Raw genomic sequence first — 7,737 nt, forward strand, 5'->3', positions numbered from 1 at the left:
TTTTCACATTTTAGGGAACGGGCCCTTACGCTTTAATTTTTCTCAATCAAGAGACACGGCAGTGTCTCGCGCCAAGTATACGCGGAGCGAGACCGACCGTGACTCTTTTACGCGACGCGACGGGTTGCGAGTATACGAGATGTTGAGATCTCGATAACGAGTGAACGGATCAAGTTCTAAGTAGGCTTGATCGATAGCTTGGGGTCGAATTAGGGGGGGGGGTTTCTGTTATAATATTCCGCTACGTGCCCTACGAGCGGAGATATTGCGACGCAAAGTCCAAATGTTGAAAATTTTATTTTAAGATACTTTCTTCTACGTCGACCGCTCTCATCTCAATATAACATATATATAACAGAAAAATGTCACTTTCACTTTTTCGACACTGGCGGCTAACGGCGTTAGTATCGCAGCGCAGTGCAGTGCAGTGCAGACAGTGCGTTTAGCGCGCTGTCAGTCAGTTCATCAATTATATCGCAGCGCAGTGCAGTACAGTGCAGACAGTGCGTTTAGCGCGCTGTCAGTCAGTTCATCAGTTAACCTATCTCGTCGAGAGACACGGTAGTACGCGCGGAGCGAGACCGACCGTGACTCTTTACGCGACGCGACGATTAATTCAAGGTAATTGTTTTATTATGTAATTATCTCCTATTCTATATATTACTGTTACTTATTTTACTGTTTACTACGTTTACGCGAGTGTTTACATACAGGTTAACCTATACTATATTATTATATATTGACGGCAGGGAACTGATACTGAGATCAATCAATCAAGGAGTTGACGGCAGGGAGCAGGGAGCTGATACTGAGATCAAGGAGCCTGTTCACACGAGGCGCGATTGCGGCCGCACGTTAACGTTTGCACGAGCCGCACGCTGTCGCGAGGTAAGGTGCGACAACGCGCGCATACGCGCGTACGCGAAACGGTAGTAACACCGTAATCGTGCCGGCGATATACTGAATTTGAATTGCTTCGTGCTTATCTGGAGATTTCGTATCCCTACATCGTGTTACCACCGCTGCCGGAAAAGAAGGTTCTCTACGCTTGGCAGAAAGTGACGACTGACACGTTCGATCCCGACTTCGTTGATCGCAGAAGAGCTGGACTCGAGGTACGTTTCCGATTTGCAATTATAACAGTATCGTGCGATGAATGTTGTACTAACCTCAAAGTCGGAGCATCCTTGCTCACCGCTACGGGATCGACGTAAAGTTTTAGCGGATTTTAATCTTCCGAATTAGCGTCGGAACAATATTAGTCTTCCATTATCTATTGCCTCACAACTTTTCGATTTTAATATTCTGTAGCTGTATAGTTATTTGTACACAATCGTGATATTAATATACATCAGATTGTTCATGTTTTTGTGCTGTTACAGTTCTATGATTTAGAGGAACTGTTTCGTAACGGTGGCCCCGTGCCAGATACAAATTACATATTCCTGGGAGATTTTGTCGATCGGGGCTAGCTTAGAAACGTTTACTCGTCTGCTCACACTTAAAGCTAAATGGTCCGACAGGATCCGACAGGATAACGTTACTACGCGGTAATCACGAAACTAGACAAATCACGCACGTTTATTTGGATTTTACGGTAAGTGCGCAACGATACTTTCTTTTCTGGGCTTTTTTTATTTGTGTATAATAAAGCTTTGATTTCATTGGTTTCTTCATTTTCTGTTCTAGATGAATGCCAAAACAAGTACGGCAATGCTAATGCGTGGAAGTACTGTTGTAGGGTATAACTCCACTTTTGATTACGCTCGAATAAAATTCTGTTTTAGTTAATTGATGAACAGGTTCTTTGTGTACACGGTGGATTGTCTCCAGCTATTAGAACACTAGATCAAATTAGAACGATTGAAAGAAATCAAGAGATTCCACACAAAGGTATTAATTGTATAAAGTGATATGTCATTGCAAAAGTTACATAATAATTAAAAGTTACATGACTGGATATTTACTGTTATTGTACAATAATAATAAAATATCGTTGCTTAATTGCCATATTACAGGTGCTTTCTGTGATTTGGTCTGGTCCGATCCAGAAGATGTAGAAACATGGACAGTAAGTCCGCGTGGTGCAGGCTGGCTGTTTGGCAGCAAAGTGACTTACATGTTCATGGAAGTGAATGATCTTAAACTCATCTGTAGGGCGCACCAATTAGTTCAGGTAGGTATGTCTTTGCTCAAATATTTCTGTCGCAGATTTTTTTAAATATCTCGGAAGTATGTATTGATGACGCATATTTTTATCATGCAGGTTATAGGTACATGTTTAATGACAAACTCGTCACAGTGTGGTCGGTCCCAAATTATTGTTATTGATGTGGTAACATAGCTAGTATCATGCAGTTCACGACAGTGGATCAGAGATCACCAGTGCTGTTCCAGGCAGTGCCTGATTCCGAGAGAGTAATCCCACCTCTAATGCCCACTCCGTACTTTTTGTGATCTATCTTAAGTGGCTCATCTGTACGAATGCGGAAGAGAAATGTCTGTGTCTAGACTCTACGGAATCACATGATTTGATTGGCCGGATCCAGGCTGGTACCATGACGGACCCACACATTCATGAGAATATATCATTGATTATATACATATTACTTTAGAAAATTTTGATTCCCTTAAAAGAAATTATTTGATGCGTTCTACGATCAAAGTACGATACTTAGAGAGGACTGAATTGTCGTGTGATTGATCTTATTCAGGGAATGTTCTTTAGATTTTTTAAGAACTTTATCAGGTTTTACATGTTGTAAAGTTAATTACATGTTGTAAAGCTAACTTTTATATATCTACATAGTATCTGCCATTGCATCAGCCTGATTTTTGTAGCTCGAGAAAAAAAAAGAAAACGATATTTTGCATCAGAGCAAATGTGAACATCCTGTGGTATAGACGCTTTTGCTGTCTACTATGTACATTCTGTAGAGCATTCATATCTCAGAGCAGCATTCTGGACTTTAATGTTCAAAAGACTAAGAGCTTTTAAATAATTTATGAGCGCGAATAACGCAAATAGTCCAGTGCTGTGTGTGAATATAAAAAGAAAAGAAAAGAAAAGAAATATCACGTTTAAACATTCCGGCAAAAAGTACACTCTCTGAGTACAGTAAATGCTTCTCTGACATTACAATCGTTGTGCGTAGAATTCAGATTTATTAAAGCGTGAGCATATATAGTACTGTTAAGGTCTTCCTGAACATATAAATGATCTGTTGCTGGTTTAGGTACTGTGTGTGCTGCGTACCGTTCTTTTTTCTTCTAAATGCGCAATCGGTGTTCTTAGCAAGAATCGTAAATTCGGCTCTTTTTCGCCGAAGTACAAATAGCGTGTAGCAGTAGCCAAAGTTTTCCTGCTTAGGTAAGGAAATCCGATAGCGGGATCGTTATAGCATCTGTAGAGAGTTGTCTTATTATTTTTATGCACATGGCATTTTTTTACGCTTAATTTTAAGAAATTCCGAGCTCAAATATTGTCTTTAAACTACCTTGACACACATTAATGTTCTTTTCAAGAAAGATATCCACCGTTCGTTCGTCACACACACTTCTCTCTTCTATATATATATATATATATACATATATGCCAAATCGCTGACGTATTGAATAATCGTAATTAGCTAATTGTCATAAGTTCATTAATGTAGGGAGCAACTTGAAAAGAAAAAAAACCGAGACCCTTAGCAATGTGCCTCTAAATTAATAAGCGTTTGTGTAATATAATGATACGATATTGATATGACATAATTAATGGAAATGCACCGGCCATTGCGTATCATAAGCCTGAATTCTGACCATCGATTTTTGCTAGCTCACGATAATTCCTAAGCGATCACAGACCCGACAAATATGGCATTGACATTGTGGCACAGGCTGTCAAGTTGAGACTACTCTATTTTGAATTTTGTGATATAGACCGAAGGAGGCGTGTGCAATGGTCATGTCGATATTTATAACGACTCTCCTTGTCGCACCATTCGAAGAGGTGTTTTGCGAAGACCCGTTATTCCAAGAAATGTAATAAACTTTTGAACAGTGCCTTCAGAACTATAACACGACGGTCTACTAGAAGTATAAATGCTTTCTTATTCTATTTCATAAGCCTTCCGCTATTGTTTTGGAACGAGCCTTTGCTTTTTCGCGAAACTTTTCTACGATATTTACGTTTTACGATTTTACTACCTTTTAGGTCTACTCTTACAATTTTACATCACGCGCGCGCGGTATATTCTCTATTTGTACTACATATTATAACGTACAATTACAATTGCGCGATACTTTACGCGAGTAATGTATTACATAAGGTAGAGAGGAGCGCATCTAGAACGAATTGGGACACGGAGCTTGCGTTACAAACTCGACTCGCTACATTTGCAGCCTCCGAGTCGTGAAACGGTTTTGCAACGACGGGAACGCCCTACGTGCGGTACGGACCCTGGTGGAAATCTTCTCATGGGTAGGCAAAAAGGGTAGGCAAAATTATAATTCTTTATATTTTAATTAGTAACTTCACTATCAATTTATTTTGTAATTACGCATTATAAAGATATTAATTACAAAACAGACACATTAAAATAAACTACAGCGATAAACAATATTACACATTGATCTTTCATTACCCTGGTGGAAATCTTCTCATAAGTAGGCAAAAAAGGGAAGATACTCATGGGGAGAATTGGGACTTTTTTGCCTACCCATGAGAAGATTTCCACCAGGGGATATCATTAGAAATCCTTAAAAAAAAAGAAAAGAAGTATTAGCCTCTGTATCTATTGGGGTGTTCGCGGCGTTTCGTTTACCGGAATGCCTCTGTCTGTGATCGCTTTAATCTTATCGAAGTGTCCAAGCGCTTGCGGCGACTCGATATTAATAATCGGTAAGCTCGCGAGAGAGAGAACAAATAAAGACAATTTGCAAGATAAAAATAAAATAACGAAGACTAATTTAGCTTAATGTGCTCCGTGCGGGAGCTTGAACACTGCGCATAATCCTTAAAGATCTCACAGGTAGACACCATTTTAAAACGATCATCATGTACCTTGAAAGTATAGACTTTGTTATGTTAATGTAATGAAGAACGTCTGTAATAAAAATGCGCAAAAAATCGCACTTGATCGCATTGTCAATAATAGAGAAGAACACGATCGCATAGTGCAGACCAAACGCTTTGGACCAAACGCTATGGTACATGAGCATATTTACAGTTCGAAGACCAAGAGGCAGAGCCGCGGGGATACGACGACAAGAAGAAAGATGTCGTCAGCTAACTACCATTGGGGTAGACGAGGCAGAAGACCGAGACAGTAACATAATTATTTTTAAGCCGTATTTTTAAGCAGTAATATAACCCGTCAGTATTATATATTCGTACCTCTGACCATACACATATGAACACACACATACAAAGTGAATATGTGAATATGCTACGTTTCTTATACATACATGAAAACATAATTGCTAAATAAACATTTAATAAAACTATTATATTGTTATTTACTTCATACTTACCAAATCAAGTTTTATTTAATATGTATAATCTATTGTAACTGTAAATAAATTTATTATTTACTGTATAATTAAATGCTGGTACATTCAAGAAATTTGTAATTCTGACCTGGATTTATATCCTGTCTAAACTACACATGTATGTTTAAATTGATGTTTTACCTAGTTATTGCACCAATAATGTTTAAATAAATCGTAGCTTTAGTTTTTAACGCAGGAAAAGAAAATTTAACGTTTAAGCGCTAACCAATGTTGATGCATTTTTCTGAAGAAATACTTACATATTGATTTTGTTGCATATTCGAAATCTAAAATCCGAGCATGCTAGAAGCACTTTCATTATCTTCTATGTGTCAGGTATTTTAAAAGAACACTAAATTTATCTTTAAAAATAGGCAAAATTCAAGCAGCTGTAACTTTGTTAAAAACGAATAAAATTTAAATTTAAAAAAAGGATTTTAAAGCTTGAAATCTCTACTTTTGAAAGTTTTTATCGTGGATTGAATAAGAAATGAGCATTTTGACTTTGATTGCTCATAACTTCCTTAAAAATCATCGTATTGCAATTCAAAAAACAGATTCTTAAAGCTGAAACTTTGCTTTATTGAACGGTATAATTGCCAAATTTTTTAAAATAACAAATAGACATGATACAAATGGATGAAAATAATGTAAATTATTTTAAATGCAGAGTACTTAAAAGTACAAAAAAACATAAAGAATAAATTTGTTTTATTTGTATCATGTCTACATGTTATTTAAAAAAATCTATTTTCTTAGAAATAATAGTCTGCAACACCTTTAGCTTTACAATCTGTACATACTGTTTGTAAGATATATTCTTTATAAGACTAGTTAGAAGAGGATGCGTAACACTACAAAATGCATGATATCAGTACAAAATTACCTTTTTCAAAAAGGTAAAAAAAGGGCGCCAAGTACACGCGTGGTTGTTACCTCGGAAAAAAACCAAGTGGTAGTATCATTAATTTTATCTCACAAAATTGTCTCACAAAAATTGTCTCACAAAATTGTCTGACAAAAATTGTCTCACAAAATTATTAAATTACAAAATTGTTACTTTATTCAATCCAAGTGATATCTATCTTAACAAAATTATTAAAAACAGAAGTCGTTTTTGTTCGACCCAACTGGCCTAATAATTATTGTAATATATTTAAACTCACAACGTTTCGAAAAATTATCTCACAAAATTGTCTCACAAAAATTGTCTCACAAAATTATTAAATTACAAAATTGTTACTTTATTCAATCCAAGTGATATCTATCTCGAAAAAACCTAAATAACAAGTAGTATCTATTTAAAAAAAAATATGTGAAATCTTTTAATACTGCGCCAATTACAAGAGAGAATATATATATATATATATACCTTATGACAAAATTATTATTATATCACGAAATTGCGTTACCAAACTCAATCCAAGTGATATATATATTTCAAAAAATATATAAAATCTTTAAATTACGCCAACTACAAAGAGAATGTATATATTGCTTTGAAAAATAATTGTAGTGCAACTACTCTTAAAAAATAAAACAAAATTGTGTTACCTAACTCAACCCAAGTGGTATGTATCTTTGTATTCCTGAGGATCTTTCTATCAACCCAAGTGGTAGTAGTTTTAATTCTCCTTGATAAAATTATAATATTACAAAGAATCATTTAATCATTTTAATCACAAAGAATTAAAGAGGGTAACATTATAAAATAAAAATATTTAATTAAAATAAAATAAAAAAATTTTTCTTGTAAAAAACTTGGCGCTGCTTTTTTAAGGTTAAACCAGACAAACTTGCATAGGTGCATAAGCATATGCATAAAGAGATAGATTGGTCTATTTCCTTTTGCACATATATCTGAACCAATCAATTTCTTACGCTTATGTTTATGCGCGATGCAAATTTGTCTGGATAGACTTTAAAAAAGCAGCGCCAAGTTTTTTACAAGAAAAATTTTTTTATTTTATTTTAATTAAATATTTTTATTTTATAATGTTACCTCTTTAATTCTTTGTGATTAAAATGATTAAATGATTCTTTGTAATATTATAATTTTATCAAGGAGAATTAAAACTACTACCACTTGGGTTGATAGAAAGATCCTCAGGAATACAAAGATACATACCACTTGGGTTGAGTTAGGTAACACAATTTTGTTTTATTTTTTAAGAGTAGTTGCACTACAATTATTTTTCAAAG

General features: G+C 35.4%; 1 long non-coding RNA gene across 3 annotated transcripts; it reads left to right on the forward strand.

Moving 5' to 3' along the window:
- The first annotated feature begins 215 nt into the window (after positions 1-215).
- On the forward strand, positions 216-5,490 carry LOC139787346 (uncharacterized). Of its 3 annotated transcripts, XR_011722610.1 has the most exons (7): positions 219-621; positions 750-888; positions 993-1,115; positions 1,383-1,597; positions 1,690-1,893; positions 2,019-2,176; positions 2,267-5,490. It is a non-coding gene; the product is annotated as an uncharacterized lncRNA (long non-coding RNA). The 3 variants fall into 3 exon arrangements; XR_011722611.1 differs by having other exon boundaries at positions 216-621; positions 750-1,115; positions 2,019-2,180; XR_011722609.1 differs by having other exon boundaries at positions 218-621; positions 750-1,115.
- The last annotated feature ends 2,247 nt before the right edge of the window (positions 5,491-7,737 follow it).

Source organism: Temnothorax nylanderi, unplaced genomic scaffold (assembly GCF_030848795.1).
Source record: "Temnothorax nylanderi isolate EJ_2023f unplaced genomic scaffold, tnyl_v1.0 TNYL_tig1451_pilon, whole genome shotgun sequence".
Taxonomy (NCBI): Eukaryota; Metazoa; Arthropoda; class Insecta; order Hymenoptera; family Formicidae; genus Temnothorax; species Temnothorax nylanderi.